The sequence below is a fragment of the Marmota monax genome, unplaced genomic scaffold, assembly GCF_021218885.2.
Source record: "Marmota monax isolate L192 unplaced genomic scaffold, Marmota_monax_Labrador192_F-V1.1 WCK01_AAM20220418_F8-fsc00024, whole genome shotgun sequence".
Lineage (NCBI taxonomy): Eukaryota > Metazoa > Chordata > Mammalia > Rodentia > Sciuridae > Marmota > Marmota monax.
This window is the reverse complement of record NW_026695224.1, coordinates 20,792,220-20,810,856: the sequence shown is the minus strand read 5'-3', so window position 1 is coordinate 20,810,856 and position 18,637 is coordinate 20,792,220. Positions and strand designations below refer to the sequence as shown.

At 37.8% G+C, this 18,637-nt stretch overlaps 1 protein-coding gene and 1 non-coding gene across 2 annotated transcripts in view; both read right to left on the bottom strand.

Moving 5' to 3' along the window:
* Positions 1-18,637, bottom strand: part of Tango6 (transport and golgi organization 6 homolog) — a 172,964-nt gene that overhangs the window by 83,762 nt on the left and 70,565 nt on the right. The window lies entirely within an intron of this gene.
* LOC124086815 (small nucleolar RNA SNORA26) lies at positions 8,824-8,951 on the bottom strand. The gene has a single exon (XR_006849937.1). It is a non-coding gene; the product is annotated as a small nucleolar RNA SNORA26 (small nucleolar RNA).

Here is an 18,637-nt window from a genome sequence, read left to right as displayed (position 1 = left end):
CTTTGTTCCTAGTTGGTATCTTTATTTAGCAAGTGAAAAGAGAGGTAGTAATGTTAATGAAATTCATGAATGATTCTAATTTGAGATGCTGCCAACATTAGTGAGGACAGAAAAGCCATACAAAAGGGAACTGGAAAATTAAGATTTTAAAGAGTTTCAGTTTTTTATCCAGTGACTCAAACATCTCCACTCTGCAACACCTTATAGGCTACTGCAAACCCCTAAACCTCTTATTCTGATTCCAAATAAATAAAATATAATCTGAAACAGCACTAAAAACTTACAGCCCACCTTATCAGAGTTGCCTCTATCCAATATTTACAGATGATTCCAGAAGGGAAAGAGGAAGCAGAAGTTAGGAAAATTGTGTCAAGAAGATCATGATGATCAAAGGTACTGACTGATGTATAAGATCAAAGCTGCCCCAACATTGACTGAAAGCAAATAAAAGAAAGGAAGGAAGGAAAGTAGGAAGGAAAGAAAGGAAGGAAAATAATAATTAGTATTACTATGAAAGTAATTACTGCTCTATACATTCAGAGTAACTTACATTTCAGTGTATCTTAGTTAAGAAAGAAGCAAGACATCAATTCATTAAATCCATGAATGTAGCTTTCAAAGAGTAAAAAGGCCATCATCATTCTCTTTGTGCTATCAAAAGAATTACTGGTAAAAAGAAAAGAGGAGCTTCTGAGAGCCAAGAAAACTTTCAGCTGATTCACTCTTTTAGCTGAGTCTAGGTAAGAAAATAAAACACTTTACATTTCTTGAAACCCTGAGATGGGAAGACCTGGTAGGGAGGGATCACCTGAGCTTCAGGTTCATTAGTTCCTAGGTTTTCTACTGTCATTTCACCTACACAGAGAAGCTGCTGAGTCAGCAAAGCTGACTGATGCATCAGGTTCTCCCCAATTAAGAGGAAGTCAAAGACTTCCAAGGGAATGGAAGGAGACCCTCAGGGTTATACAAAATTACATACAAGAGGAAGTGAGGGGAAAGGGAAAAATAATACAAGGGGGAGAAATGAATGACAGTAGAGGGGGTAGAGAGAGAAGAGGGGAGGGGAGAGGAGGGGAGGGGGGATAGTAGAGGATAGGAAAGGCAGCAGAATACAACAGACACTAGTATGGCAATATGTAAATCAATGGATGTGTAACTGATGTGATTCTGCAATCTGTATATGGGGTAAAAATGGTAGTTCATAACCCACTTGAATCAAAGTGTGAAATATGATATATCAAGAACTATGTAATGTTTTGAACAACCAACAATAAAAATTAAAAAAAAAAAAAAAAAAAAAAAAGACTTCCAAGGGAAGTAGTCACTTGGTTAATTCTGGCAAGGTAGGGCTGATCTTTCACATCCACCAGTGCCCTAAGGAACAGTTGGTGGACTAAGAGACTTGTTCAGTGCCTGGGTATCAGCCAGTGACAGAGGCAAGACAGAAGCTCTTCCTAAATTCTCTTTTTTCCCTTAATTAAGCCTAGCAGATGCCTGATGAGATGATTAGGCAAGTCTCTGCCATGGGCACTCCAGGCTAGTACTGGCTTAGAGAAAGTGATCATTGCGAAATCAGCAATCATGACTTGTAGGGCTTAAAACTACATACAGAAACCAAAAAGATCTGTAAAACTTCTCCAAAGAGCCCCTTCTCTCCTGAACAATGCACATATACACTGAACACTGCCTATCATTTCAGGGCGTTATCAGGCCTAGGCTCCACAGGAAGTTATCCTGACTTTCACCCCCTTAGGTCTAAATCATTTACTAAGCAGTGAATTATAACAGGACACCTATAAATAGAGGGGAAAGGAGAGCCTTTAAAAGCTAACTTTGCGGGGATGGGGGTGGGGTGGGGGGGTTGTGGATCAGTAGTAGAGTGCTTACCTAGCATGTGTAAGGCACTGGGTTTGATCCTCAGCACCACATAAATAAATAAAGTTATAAAAAATACATATTTTAAAAAAAGTTAACTTTGCGGGTCTGGGATTGTGGCTCAGTGGTAGAGTGCTTCTCTAGCATGTGTGAGGCAGTGGCTCTGATTCTTAGCACCACAAATAAATAAATAAAATAAACGTCATCAACAACTAAAAAATAAATAAATTAAAAACTAACTTTGCTTCTATAATCTAAAGAAGTTGACATTGTTTTTCCTGATGAAATAAATAATACATGGTCACTGTAAAAATTCAAATACCACAGAGATGTATAAAGTAACATAAAATCATCTGGGGAGATACAAGAGGCTCAGGGAATAAAGGTAAAGGAGAGAAGATTACTTTTTAGGATAATAAAAATGTCCTGAAATTAATAGTAGTGGTGGATGCACAATTCTGTGAATAAACTAAAATCTATGGTGTTATACATTTTTGGTTTTTGACTGGGGATTGAACCCAGAGGCAAGTCACCACTAAGCTACATATCACATTTTATTTTTATTTTGAGTCAGAGTCTTGCTAAATTGCTGAGGCTGGCCTCAAACTTGTGATCCTCCAGCCTCAGCCTTCCTAGTTGCTGGGATTATAGGTGTGCACCACTGTACCAAGATGAATCATACACTTTTTTATTTATAAGTTTATTTTTAGTTGTTGTTAGACCTTTATTTTACTTATTTATATATGGTTCTAAGAATCAAACCCAGAGCTTCACACATGCTAGGCGAGCACTCTACCACTGAGCTACTACTTCAGTCCTGAAGTAGTATATTGTGCTCGGCACAATGGCACAGGCCTGTAATCCCAGTGGCTCGGGAGGCTGAGACAGGAGGATTGCGAGTCCAAAGCCAGCCTAGCAAAAGTGAGGCACTAAGCAACTCAGTGAGACCCTGTCTCTAAATAAAATACAAAATAGGACTGGGGATGTGGCTCATTGGTCCAATGCCCCTGAATTCAATCCCAGTACCCCCCATCTCCAAAAAAAAAAAAAGAGTACATTGTAGCATACCTATAATCCTTGCTACTTTGGAGGCTGAGGCAGGAAGGATTTCAAATTCAAGGCCAGGTTGAGCAATTTAGAGAGACCTTGTCTCAAAATAAAATTAAATTTAAAAAGAACTGGAGAGGGCTGGGGCTGGGGCTCAGTGGTAGGACATTTGCCTGGCATGTGTGAGGCACTGGGTTCGATTCTCAGAACCACATATAAATAAATAAAGGTTTATTAACAATTAAAAAAAAAAACTGGAGATATAGCTTAGCAGTTGAGTACTTAGCTAGCATAAAAAGCCCCTGGATTCAATCCCCTGTGCTGGAAAAATAAAAAGAGTGTATTGCATGGTATATGCATCAGATCTCAACAAAGCTTTTTTTAAAAACAAACAAACAAACAAACAAAATATGGACACCAGATGTGATGGCACACCTGTGATCCCAGTGACTGGGGAGGCTGAAGCAGGAGGATCACAATTTCAAGGTCACACTCAGCAACTTAAGTGAGATCCTGTCTCAAAATGAAAAATGAAAAAAGGCTAGGAATGTAGCTCAGAGGTAAAGCACCTCTGAATTCAATCCCCAGTACCAAAATAAATGAATCACCTGAGGAAATGTAAAGCAAAATTGCATTAAGATTTCATCTCACTTCAATTAGAATGGCAATCATCAAGAATTAAAATAATAATATTTGTAAAAATATATCAAAAGATTCTACTGTCATGTATAACTAAAAAAAAATTTAAAAAGTCCAAATGATAAATGCTGGTGTGTGTGGGGGAAATACTTACACACTTTTGATGGAACTGTAAATTAGCACAACCACTATGGAAATAAATATGAGGTTTCTTCAAAACACTAGGAACGGAACTGCCATATAACCCAGCTATATCATTCCTCAGTATTTATTCAAAAGAATTATAAATCAGCCTACTATAGCAATATAGCAGCAACATACACAACCATGTTTATAGCAGTACAATTCATAATAGTCAAGTTATGGTATCAGCATAGGTGTCTATCAACAAATAAATGCATAAAGAAAATGTGGTATACATACCCAATAGAGTTTTACTTGGCCATAAAAAAGAATTAAATTATGTCATTTGCAGGAAAATGGATGAAACTGGAGAACATCACATTAAGCAAAATAAACCAAACTCAGGAAGTCAGGGTCATATATTATCTTTCATATGTGAAAGTTAGAAAAAAATTTTAAAAAGGGACCAAAGTAGTATATAACTTACCCAATGAGTTAAATTTACTTTTTATATCTTCCTTTTTTCCCCCATATTTATTAGATCGCTTTTTGTTGTTATCTAAACTCTTTTGGGACCTATGTTTCCTTTCCTTCCTTCCTCCCTTTCTATCTTTTTGTGGTACTGGGGATTAAACCCAGGGGCACTCTACCACTTAACTATATCCTCAGCCCCTTTTATTCTTTATTTTGAGATAGGGTCTCATTAAATTGCCTGGACTGACCTCTAACTTTTGATCCTCTTAGCCTCAGCCTCCCAGATAGCTGGGATTATAGGGATGTGTCACTATGCCCAGCTGGGACCTTGTTTCTTGTGTTTGATTATTGTGTGGCTACATACTGGTTACTAGTCAATGTTAGAGTCTGTAAACAAGTCAGGATGGCGCCTAGAAAATGTTAGAGTCTGTAAACAAGTCTGGATGGCGCCTGGCAAAATGCCAGAGGGAGTAATTTGTGAAGTAACACCAGCGAGCCATTAAGTGTAGAGATTCCTTATTGGTTGACTGATGTATCTAGTTTATGCTAATTAGATAAGCTGTGTGAAATATATAAATATTGCTCCGGTCCTACAATAAACGGCTTCCACTCCTGCTGTATCAATCTACACAAGTTATTCGTCACCCCCCGGTTATTTTGCTGCAGCTGGACTGCGGCAAGTCTTTTTTTTTTTTTTTTGAAACAGTTATAGATTTTTATTATATAATAAAGGAGAACAACACTGTAGCAAGTCTTCAAACTTTTCTCTAAGTTCTATGAAAAGATTCCTTAGCCTGTATTTCCCAACCATATTTCATGTACATATAATCTAGAATTTCTCATATTTCCCACTGCCAACTGGCTTCATATACTTCATAGGTCATACAAATAATCATGATGCCAAATGGCTGGCTGGAGTAATAGTAATGAATATTTATTCTTTCCACTAGAACCCAAAACCAAAAGAAATCAGCTATCCCTTGCTTCCCATGTCTGTATACATTTTATAAGTTAGTGTCACATAGCTGTCCTTGAATAGGAAGTGTTATAGTGAGCCTGAAAGAACCAGGAAAAAGAAAACAATTATTGCTGATTATGTTTTAAATTTAACCACATGTAAAAGTGAGAATCTTGTTCCTTGCATGTGTTTCTCATGTACTATGAGGTGAAACCATGGCAGAAGTATCTCCCTTCAACAGGTTCAATGTCAAGGGTGTTAACTCCACTTCCATGGATTCTTTCAATATCTCTGTCTTTGTTTAACTCCAGTCCCAAAACCCTCCGTGTGGACTCCGTTCTCTGGAAGCGCAGAGGGTCTTCCAAACCCGCTTGTCTCGAGGACAAAAAGCCCAGCATCGCGTTTCCTCACCTCAGCTTGCACACTGGTTACTAGTCTTAAATAATTATTGTGGAAGAAGGAAGAAGTGGAGAGTTATTGTTTAATGGTTAAGAGTTTCTGTTTGAAAGATGAAAAAGTTTAAGCAGTAGTGGTGATAACTGTACAATATAATGGTATAATTACTGCCACTGAATTATGTAAATGGCTGAAATGGCAAATTTTATGTTATATACACACATAAAGCCATAACAAAATATTTTGATTATTAAAAAATTTAAGCTAAAAATTAAAAAATGATATTGGGGATTATTTAAGGTCTGGGATGAAGATGCTTTCTTCCATTGGTAATATGCTTTTTTCTTCTTCTTCTTTTTTTTTTTTTTTTTTAAAGAGAGAGAGGAGAGAGAGAGAGAATTTCAATATTTATTTTTCGGTGGACACAGCATCTTTGTTTATATGTGGTGCTGAGGATCGAACCCAGGCCGCACACATGCCAGGTGAGCGCGCTACTGCTTGAGCCATATCCCCAGCCCTCTTCTTTTTTTTTAAAGTGGTTTTTCTTTCTTTTTTTAAAAATATCTTTATTTATTTATTTTTAACGTGGTGCTGAGGATCGAACCCATTGCCTCACGCATGCCAGATGAGCGTGCAACTACTTGAGCCACATCCCAAGCTCCATAATATGCTTTTTTCTTGCAAGACACCTATAGGCATTTTATTTTATTTATTGTTTTTGGTACTGAGGATTAAATCCAGAGGTGCTTTACCACTGAGCTACATCCCTAGACCTTTTTATTTTTTTATTTTGAGACAGGGTCTCACTAAGTTGACAAGGTTGGCCTTGAACTTGTGATCCCCTTGCCTCAGCCTCCAGAGTAGCTGGGATTTCAGGTGTGTACCACCTTGCCTGGCACCCATAGTCATTTTAAACTATAATTCCCTGGTTGAGATTTTCTGAACCCCAATATTATGCAAATCTGCACAAGAGGAGGTTCATTCAATGATGACAATGTCTCAGACATAAATTTTCTTTTCTTATTCCCTCCTGTTCTGCTTACTGCCAAGACAATGCCACTATCAGTTCCTGGGGATGGAGGTAAAGAGCAGTGCATCTACTTCCAGTTCAACTACACTGTGCTTCTTCGGGAGGTTTAAGCATCGTGTTGGAGGGTATTCTATTAGACTCTCACTTCAAGTTCGGTCTGGGCTTTCATTTTTGCAACCTGGCTTCTAGATAGTGAACCCATAGCTTAGTCTCAAGCAAATGCCTTAAGGGTAAATGCAGGTTCTAATGCTAAACTTACCTCTTAGCATTCTGGTTTTCTCTGAAGATGTTGGCTTGGTAATTCCCTGCTTTTTTATTAGCTCTTAATACTTTTAAGGTGTTTTAAATGCTACGCTGTATGAAACTGTTTTCAGCTAAGCTATCTCACCATTTCTGGAAATGGAAGACAGAAATCTATTTTCTTCTAGATTTTGTATAGTTTGAATTTATTAAGTGTTTTAATTCACCTGACAAATATAGTTCATGTTCTGCTTTCTTTGTTGTTACTAATAATTAGCATATCAAATTTTTTATTTACAAATTCTGTCATTCTAAACAAGTATCTTCACTCCTGGGCTCTTTCTTTAAAGTGCTGTCTCACTGAGCTTAGTTTGAATTGAATTTATTTTCACGTACAATTTTTGACCCACTGACCTAACTGATCTTCTCAGCAATCTAGTAAGTGTTACATGTAACAGCTCCTAACACATGCTGATGAAAGATCTAACCCACTGTGCCACTGCAGAATAGCAACTAACAGTGGGGCAGGGTTTCTCTAGGAGCTGTCATTTTCCTGGTAGGTTAGCATCTGGACAGACACATGCTGGATGAAGTGTCGCTGCTGATTTAACCATTTGACTGCTGAATTGCAAGATGAGAAATAATGGATATGTTCAGTTCTATCTAATTAGTATTCTCTGACTTAATAACTTTGCAAACTGAATTACTTACAAACTAAATATAGAAAAGTTATTATTATGGTCTGGTTTCTAAGCAACCATTTCATTAAGAAAAGCACCACTTGGAAAAACATCTGTTTGTCAGTAAGGTTTATGCTGCCATCATATAATTTTATGGTGAAAAAGCCATGGTCACTCTGTGCTTTAGTAATCCCTAGTTGTGAAAAGGTCACCAGGGGGTACTACAACAGAGGGAGCCATCTGTTTCAATCTGTACTAGTCCCTGAACCTTGTTATCACAAAACAATTCAGTTTCCCTAAACAGCCATATAATTTAAAAGACATTTTCTCCTGATTACAAAAGCAACACATGTTCATACTAGAAAATGTAAAAAACCATTAGTGAAAAGGCACAAAGAAGAATACAAATCACCTGAGTTTTTGATGCCTTCAGTTAGATCTCATTTTAAAATGGATTCCATTACTAAGAAAAAATTATTTGAATACCAGTGGCCTAAAATAACTCCATATGTTGTTACCTTTTTCATCTGTAATTACAATGCTTTTTATAATTAAGGGCTGTGTTTTGGACAATTGAGTTCAGAGATATGTACAGATATGTTTGGACATTTCATTGCTTTTCAAGAAAACAGGCTTAAAGACAACAGCATTCTGTGTCAGTGGGGAAAAGGTTATATAGGGTGTGTGTGTGATAAGAGATGATATGGTACAAAACATCCTCACTAAGGCAGATAGATGTCCTAAGATAGACATTTTCAAATCCTTTTTTTTTTTTTTTTAAGCAGCAGAATGTTGTTTTTACATAAAATTTTCAGAGAGGGCTCAATGAAAGAGAAGCAGAGCCATCTGGTTAGATGGGGCTGCACAGTGTGCTGAGCCTACTCAGCCCTCCCTTCTTCCCTGATCCTGAGGGTTCTGGAACACAGGCAGGTGTTCACCCAGTTCTTACTGTCTGCCACAGACCTTCTGCTTTGCTATACCTGTAGTGCAGGCCACTCTTCCCTCCCTCTACCAGGTTAATTCCTAATGATCCCCCAGCTCTCAGCTGATGGATCACTTCCTCCCTGCCTGTCAGGTAGAATGTCTCTAAAACAGTCTCTGCAGTACTGTGTGCCTTTTCTTCAGAGCACCTATAAAATAATTACACAAGTAGATGTGTGATCATTTGATTAATATTTGCCCTCCTCCAACTTTAAGCTCCTTGGGGCAGGGCATGACTGTTTTTTTTCAGCTGTGTACCTACAATAGTGTTCTCAAAATAATACTCAGTAAATATCTGTAAGTGAATGAATAGATTTTTTTTTAACTATTAGGGGAAAATGGCAAAAAATAGTACTTCATGATTTCTCCAACCGTGGTTCTATAATAACACCAGAGAGGATCTAAAGAGGAGTCTTAAAATCTCTTCTCTGGGTTTTATGGAGACTTATTTTACCCTTCTGTGGTAAAATAAGCCTCTTAAAGCACCACATCAGCCTTAAAAGGACACAGGAAAGGGAATAGATTTCTTTCTTTACTTTTTTTTTTTTATTAGCTACACATGACATTACAATGATCTTGGCAATTCATACATTTGAATCAATTGGGAAAGAGTGATAGATTTCTTTTTTCATTCCTATCTACAGTCAAGTTATCAATAAGGGAAAACAAAAGTTGGACACAAAATACAAACAAGCTTCTAAAAAAGCCTTCTTGGGGCTAAAGATGTAGCTCAGTGGTACATACTTGTCTAATATGCTCCAGGCCTGGGGCTTAATCCCCAGCACCACCAAACTAACCAAATAAATAAGGCTTCTCCTAAGAAAGAACCTTAATAATCATGTCCTGGCAGGTGGATGAAGAGATGATCTAATTAGGTCTTTGGTAGCTCCATGTCTGTGAGCCCTGAGGCTCAATTCATTCCCAGCCTCCCTCTTCAGGGACAGCAGAGATACCACAAGGTCACAAAACAAAACCATGTATCAAAGTCTAAGTAAAAAAATGAGGTGCCAAACTGAACAGGCATCATTCAACTGTACTTTTCCACAATTGCCCAAGATCTGACATGACCAGAGAGGGGGAAATTGATGCTTCAAGTTAAAAATGTTAAACTTATGATTCAGCAACAAAAGGAGATATGTCAGAGTTAATAAAAAATATAATTGGGCTTATTAAGTATGTGAGCAACTTTAAGGATCATCTTAATCACATCTGGGAAGATTATGAATTTTAATTTGTATTTGGAATGAAGGGTAAGTTACTTGTTTTTTAGTGTGGGAAAGAAAGAGAAGAGCAGGGAACTACTCTAGCTGTTACCTGAACTGAGCTCCAGTGAATTGTAAGGGTTCCTTCAGAGAGTACAGGATCCTGTGCTTAAAGATAAGTCAATTTTACTTATGTGTGCTCTCACTATTCCATCCTCCTTAATTTGTCTTCAAATTCTAACTTTACTAAAGAAAGGGTGGCTCCAGGGCAAAATTTAAATAGCTGTTCTACAGGGAAGATACTTACTGACTCCTTAATAGCTTGTAAAGTAGACATTTAAGAAACTGACTTTTTACCCCAAGGTATCTCACAATTGCCTTCTTGGTAGAGGATCCTGCCTTTGTGACAGCTAGCTACATGAGGTGAAGGATTTTAAATGAGCCCTGGAAACCATGAAATTAAGGAGCATATAATTGCTTAGCTGAAAATGTCAAGAACTGCTGGTTCCATGGCTTAATTTTCCTGTCTATAACAGCAGAAGCCATTGTGGTTTGAGAAAGGTGAGAAAATGGAACAAAGTGAAAAGAGAACTGCGGAGTTGTACAAGGGCTTTGGTTTGGGAGTTGAATCCAAGCTCCATCACTTACTGGCTGACTAAGTAACATCTGTACCTTGGTTTCTTTGTCTGAAAAAATGTGGAGAAAAAAGATACTGATGCTTGCAGGGCTTTGGGGAAGAGTAAATGAAATAACCTAAGTTACACCTGATATATAGGTGTATTACTTAATAAATCATGACTGAAAATAAAAGCAAGTAAGTAAGAACCATCAATGAGCACAATACTCTAAAATCCATAAAGCCCAGTGCCAAGCCATTTCTGGCAGACTGGCAACTACAAAGATTCCCTGCAGTCCTCACTGAAAAGCCCAGATGCCTTCTCCTGGCATTCCAGAAACTTCCATGTCCCTCACCTTCATGCCTGCTTTGATCCGCTGGCAACCTGAACTGTTTGCCTTCCTTTACACTTGCCCCATTCCTGAATCTCTTCGTGTCTTTGTTTTCCCTTCAGTTTCACAGGTTGAAATCCTGCCCATCCATCTTTCTTGCTCCCAAGAGCACCATCACAAACTGTTCTCAACTTTCAAAGTTTATTTTTTTAAGTGTAAAATTCAGTTACTGTGAGTCTATTTATAAGGCTGTGAAATGATCACCATTATCCAATTCCAAAATAAGTTCATCTCCTCAAAAGGAAACTTCATATCCATTATATCCATGCCTGACTCCCATCGTCCCATCCTCTAGAAACCATTACTCTGTTTTTTTCACATCTATACATTTGCCTGTTCTGGCAAATTCCATTTCATGTAAATGGAATCAGACAATTTGTGGCCTTTTGTGTATGGCTTCTTTCACTTACCCTTCCATCTACGTTGTAGTCTGAATCAGCAGCACCTCATTCCTTTTTTTCACCAAATAATATTCCACTGTGTAAATGTACCAGATTTTATTTATCCATTCATCAGGCAATAGATATTTGGTTGATTCCACTTGGGGGCTATTATGAATAATGCTGATATATAAGCTTTTGTGGACATATGTTTTCATTTCTCTTCAAATGGAGTATAAGTAGAATTGATGGGTTATATGATAACTAAGTTTACCCTTTTGAGAACTGCCAGACTGTCTTCCAAAGCAACTGTACCATTTTACATTTCTACCAGCAATGTATGAAGGTTCCAATTTTTCCAGCCTCATAATTTGTTTTTTTTTTTAAAGTAAGTTTTTAAAAATATCATTTATTGGCATCAGAAATATAACAAATCTCAAAAGTTCTATACAAAAAAACTGCATGTTTGCCTACCCCATGATCTCAGTGTTATGGTTTGAATGCGTCCCCCAAAGTTCATGTGTTAGAAACTAAATCCTTGTGCAACAGAGAAGAGGGACTTTTAAGAGGTCATGAAGACCCTGCCCTCATAAGTGGATCAATGCAATTCATCCATTTCATGGAGTGGCTTCTGGGAAAGGTTGATTTCAGCCCCTGCCTCCCCATATCCCCATCTCTCTGACTGTTTCCCGCCCACTCTCCCTCCTACACTGTCCACCTTCCATCTTCTGCCACGGGATGATGCAGAAAGAAGGCACTGGCTATATGTGGCATCTAGACCTTGGACTTCCCAGGCTCCAAAAGAGTAAGAAGTAAGTCTATATCCCTTGTAGATTTCCCAAGCTCAGGAATTGTGTTATAGCATCACAAAACAGACTAACTTAGTAAACTGCATAAATCCCAGAATTGATTTCTGAAGTCTTTCCTGATGCTCCCAAAACAGTGCTGATACCCTCAGTGCTGAAACAACAATGACCATCAGTAGGAAGAAGGGAAGGCAGTGTGAAGCAGGAAGATGAGTTTCAAAAATACATACAGAGGGCGGGGGGTGTGGCTCAGTGGTAGAGCACTTGTCTAACCCGTGTGAGGCACTGGGTTCAATCCTCAGCACGGATATAAATAAATAAAATAAAAGGTACTGCGTTCACCTACAAATAAAAAAAAATATTTAAAAAATACATACAGAGATTACTTAAAATTAACACTCTACACACTGCCAAATGAGCAAAACAAAACAAAACAAAATCAAGTAGGCATGAGATCAGCATATTATTAAGTTATATAAAAGGCTGATTTATAGTGAAACCATTTCTCATAGGCAGGCCTGATTCTCCTAAACTAAGACCCTAAGGAAACTTGGCCCTGCCACTTGGGAACAGGAACAATGTGGGCACTATGATTCATTATCTTTCCCTCTGGCAAGAACACAGGCATCAGAGCCAGAGAGATTTAAATTCAAATCTGAATGCTGTCACTTAAGATCTGTGTCACTTTGAGCCAGGTTCTTAACCTCTTTGAGTCTCAGTTCCCTCATCTATAAAATGACAGTAATAATTCCTAACTTTCAGGGTTGTCTTAAGTACTAGGCACTCACTAAATGGAAACTCCTACATTACTTATTGTCATTTCTCTTACATGGCAATTATCCGGAGCAATCTCCCCCCAGCCCCCTTTCAACTGGGAATTGAACTTAGCAGCACTGAACTACATTCCCCAGTTTTTTTTTATTATTATTTTTATTTTTTGAGATAGGGTCTTGCTAAATTGCCAAAGCTGTCTTTGAACTTGGGATCCTTCTGCCTCAGCCTCCTGATTCACTGGGATTATAGGCATGCATCACCATGCCTGACTATCTAGGGCAATCTTGGAAAGTGAAAACAACTAATACTGAAGTAGCCAGTTAACATTTTACTTACAGGTAAAAGTACTAAACTGCTAAATATTCTGATACAAATCTGAATGTATCAATCTTTGACTGATAAACTACTGAACAGATATTCCAAAAATGAAACTAGTATAAAATTCAAGCCTTCTGGACTTTGAAATGCAATGTAATCTCTGACTTGAGGAAGAGGAACAAGGCATCATATAGATCCCCTAGACTATAAGATATGGTGCAAGAGACTAGGAATCCCTGCAAAATGGGTCAGCTGTAGCTCCAACCCTCTCTCAGCTTCTGTGACTATTGCCAAGTTAATTATTTATTTTATTTAAAAAAAAATTTGTTCTAATTAATTATATATGGCACTAGAATGCATTTTGACATACTGTACACAAATAGAGCACTACTTCATATTCCTCTGGCTGTACATTGTAATTCTTCATTTTAAAAGGAAGGGTTATGGCCAAGGGTAGTGGAGCAAGCCTATAATCCCATGTACTCAGGAGGTTGAGGTAGGGGGAGCACAAGTACAAGACTAGCCTCAGCAACTTAGTGAGATCCTGCCTCAAAACAAAAAACAAATTAAAAAGGTGCTGGGAATATAGTTTAGTGATAAAGGTCCCCTGGATTCAATCCCTAGGATTAGTGGGGGCAGGGGGGGAAGAATTATATATGCTCTTATTATATTTTAGAATTGTTGACAGAATCAAAGCTTTCTAGATGATTAAGTATCATTCAATTTTAATAAATATTATTGATACTCATACTCATAATAGGATCAATTTCTACCATTATTTGAAAAGTACTAGAGAAGGAAACTATAATACTGGGGAGAAAATAAGATGTGGAGGAAAGAACAAGATTTGAATGAACTGCTATGTGATCTTGAAAAGGGGACTTAACCTATCAAAGTGTCAGAATCTTTAGCTATAAAATGGGACTATCTCATATCATACCTACAAATTAACTCAAAATGAATCATAAACCTAAATGTTATACTGGGCCTAGTGGCACACATTTGTTATCCCAGCAGCTGGGGAGGCTGAGGCAGGAGGATGGTGAGTTCAAAACTAGCCTCACCAACTTAGTGAGGACCTACACAACTCAATGAGACCTTGTCTCTAAATAAAACATTAAAAAGGACTGGAGATATGAATATACTTTGTATGCAACCAGAGATATGAACAATTTTGCTCTATATGTGTAATATGAATTGTAATGCATTCCGCTGTCATATGTAAATAAAGAAAAACAAAGAGGGGTTGGGGATGTGGCTTAGTGGTTAAGTGCCCCTGGGTTCAATTCCTGGTACCAAACAAACAAACAAAAACCCCCAAAACCTAAATTTAAGAGCTAAGCCTTTAAAATTTTTGGAAAAAAAACCCAGAGAAATAAATCTTCATGTTCTTGGTTTGGGTAATAGCTTTTTATTTTTATTTTTTTAATATTTATTTTTTAGTTGTAGGTGGACACAATATGTTTATTTTATTTACTTATTTGTGGTACTGAGAATCGAACCCAGGGCCTCACACATGTTAGGCGAGTGCTCTACCACTGAGCCACAACCCCAGCCCTAGGTAATAGCTTTTTAGAAATGACTCTAAAAGTATAAACAAATGAAAGAGAAAATTGATAAATTACATTTCATCAAAAGTAAACATCATATAGATCCCCTAGACTGTAAGAGGCATCATATAGATGGGTATCCTGGTGCATGCCTGTAATCCCAGCTACTTGGAAGGCTGAGGCAGAAGGATTCCAATTTGAGGCCACTCTAAGTGGCCTAATTAAGCAATACCTGTCTCAAAAAAAATTTTAAGGGGCTGGGATGGGGATGTAACTTAGTGATAGAGCCCTTGCTTACCATGTGTTAGGCCTTGGGTTTAATCCCCAAGTACTGTTCAAAAAAAAAAAAAAGTGAAAACTTTGTGTTTCAAATGATACTTCTAAGTAAAAGAAAGGATAATCCACAGGATGGCAGAAAATATTTGCAATTCACATATTTGATAAAGGACATATCTCCAGAATATATAAAGAAGTGTTGTAACTCAAAAAAAAAAAAAAAAAAAAAAGTAAAACAAAAATGGGCAAAAATTCTGAATAGATGTTTCTCTAAAGAAGATAGACAATTAACTCATAAAAAAATGCTCAGCATCATTAGCCATTACAGAAATGCAAATCAAAATCACAATGAGATATCACTTCATACTCCCCAGAACAGTTAAAATAAAAGACAGACTATAATGTAGAGGGCGCAGTGGGGCACATCTATAATCCCAGCCACATGGGAAGCTGAGGTTCAAGGCCAATTCAAGACCAGCCTCAGCAATCTAGCAAGACCCTGCCTCAAAAATTAAATGAATAAACAAGACTAAACATGGATTTAGTATCTGATCTAACAATTCTACGTCTAGGTGAATGCCCAGGGAAAGTGAAAACACGTTTGTACAAAAAAAACTTGTGCACGAATGTTCATAGCAACATTATTTATAATAGACAAAAAGGGAAATAACCCAACTGTACATTAACTGAAGATGAATAAACAAAAGCTGAGTAATCAATATAATAAATGATTTAGTCATAAAGAGGAATGAAGTACTGACCCATGCTATAACATGGATGTACCTATAAAACATTTGTGTAAGTGAAAGGAGCCAGGCAAAACAGACTTGATGGTTCCATTTTACTGTATGAATCCATTTACATGAATGCCCAAAATAGCCAAATCCACAGTCAAAAAGTAGACCAGGGACTTGGGTGTAGCTCAATGGTAAAACACATGCAAGGGCCTGGATTTGTTCCCTAGGCACCTGCCATTCCACCAAAAAAAAAAAAAAAAAGTAAATCAGTGGTTGCTGGAGGCTGGTAGAATGAGGAATGGGAGGTGACTGATAATGGGTATGGGATGATGAAAATGTTCCAAAATTAGATAGTGGTGACGGTTGCACAACTCTTTAAATACACTAAAAGCCACTGACTTGCATATTTTAATCTGGCAAATTTTAGGTATGCAAATTATATCTCAAATAAGAAGTTTAAAAATGAGGATAATGTTTCTTCCCAGAACAACTTCATGAATTGACTGAGGTAGCATATATAAAAGATAATCAATAAATGCTCAGTTATTTATTAGGTGCTACAGAAACTAGGTGAAGACAAAAGAAATCTTTCCATTTCAAAGGCATAAATGTAGATAGGACTACATTCCAAATTTCCATGCCAGATCCAATTAGATGATCCTTCAGGGATAAAATTATTTTCAGTTAATGATTTCTCAATTTACTTTGAGGTAGAAATATGAGAATGAGATAGAGTTTAGTTTCTAACTAGTTAAGACTTGTAATTCTGTTCAGTTTGAAACTCTGTAAAAATAATGTCATCTATGTAACTATAGTCACCCTTTGGGGCCTTTTGCCTTCCTTCCCGGTGGTTCTTTTGACAGAAATGAAAACGCCTTTCTGAAAGGAAGAGTGTGGAAGAGTGATTTGCCTGGGCATGTCAAGATGTCTAGATTCCCTTCAGTCTACACACACTTTCACCTCCCATGCTTGGCTTAGGCATAGGTGGTTTTCTGGTTTTTGTTTTTAATGAGCTTGGCAGTTTGAAATTCAAAGATCCCTTAGGCTGGGGGTATAGCTAAGTGTTACAGTGCCTGCTTAGTATGTTTGAGGCCCTGGGTTCAATCCCCAGCTACCCCTCTCCACCAAAACAATAGCAACAACAAAATCAAAGATCCCTGAGAGGGATCACTTGGATCCCTGAAATCACTTGAATCTGTTGCTTTCAAAATGTTCTTTTATTGAATGTGACTGAGAGGATACATAAGCAGAATCACAGTGTGATAAATAAACTGGCTACTATACCTTATTAAAGAATATCACAGCTGGGCACAGTGGCACATGCCTATAATCTCAGCAACTTGGGAGGCTGAGGTAAGAAGATCGCAGGTCGGAGGCCAGCCTCAGAAACTTAACAAGGTCCTAAGCAATTTAGTGAGACTCTGTCTCAAAATAAAAAGTGTTGGGGGGTAGCTCAGAGTTTGTAAAACACCCCTGGGTTCAGTCCCTACTTTACTGATCACATTCATTACTGAACAACTATTTCAAAACTTTCATGTGAAAAATGCCCCAAATACCTACTGTTAGGTCGGTGGCAGTGACTTAGAACAAACCAGCCTGCACAGGAAAGGAACATCAATCAGGTGCTGGTGGAAACGCCTGTCAATCAGCAGGATCTCCTGACATCCCCTGGCCAATCCTGGAGTTCAGCCAGCTCCCCAGACCAACTCCAGCAGGACAAGGGAACTTAAAAATCTCCTTTCCTGTCCGAAGCCCTATTCCTTCCTGCCCTGAGCCCCATAAAATCCCAGTCCAGTCGAGCTCCCACACGGTTTCTCCTTAGACCCTTCTCCTGTCCACTCTGTTGGTCTGATCGAGTTCCACCTGGGAGTGATATCTCAAATAAAGCCTCGTTTGGCGGCCTTTTTAAATCTGCCTCCTCTGGTTGCTGCCCGCCTCACCTGATCTTACACCTACAATACATCATGGGACTCTAAAGGACATATTTTACCTCCTATTTTAGGAAAGAAAAAGATTTCTGCTTCTCACCCTATATACTTCCTTATCATTTAAATTTAAGATAATGAAAATGTATTATTTGTATAATAATAAGGTGATAGAAACAATGAAGAAAGTATACAAGGAATGGAAAAGGGGAAGACCAATGTGTTTAAGATCAAGTTAAAACACTCCTGGGTTCAATCCCCACTTTATTGATCACATTCATTACTGAACAATTATTTCAAAACTTTCATGTGAAAAATGTCCCAAATACCTACTGTTAGGTATGTAACAGAGGTCTATCTCTCACTTCAGATGGTAGCTGGGACTTGGCAACTTTGTCCATATTCTCTACCTGAATAAGCTAATTTTGAGCAACTGGGAGAAGTTGCCAGACAACTACCTCAACCAGAACCTTCTTAGTAAGAATAAACAGAGTTGTAGACAGTCATTCATAAAACTCAAATTGGAATTTAATTCTCAGATTTTTTACTTTTTAGTTATAGGCGGACATAATTTCTTTATTTTATTTTATGTGGTGCTGAGGATCGAACCCAGGGCCTCACACATGCTAGGCAAGTGCTCTACCTCTGAGCCACAATCCCATCCCATTTCTCAGATTCTTAAATCAGGCATAATTAAATGCCTCTCTGCTCTTTCCCTAGATTGCAGATAGACTTGATAAGAAATTATAAAAGAAATCCAAACTATCAATAAATTAAGTAATAAGTACACTGTAACTCTCACACAGAGCTATTTAGGCAGCCTAGAAAAGGAAAACTTAACATACATATACACACAGTCCCCCAAACTACATGCCATTCAAAGGACAACTAGGCACCCACTCTCCTGTGGAACTTGTGAGGCTGGAGTCCTGAAAAGCTTTGTTGTTGGAGTGGTTTAGGCTTGGGCAAACTACATTGGCAACACAGGTGGGAAGATTCAGTTCTTTCCTTTCTTAATGGGAACTTTTACCTAAGTCCTCAGCTTTAAGTGCATGTTACAAACACCAAAAACATCCATTAGTTCAATCTTGTCCATCTTGAGGAACTGAGAACAGAAATTACACCTCCACCTCCCATGTTCTTCCTCACCAAATTAACTACTAACAGATTAACACAGCAATTAAAATAACTAAAAACAAACAATACCAACAGTTGTGT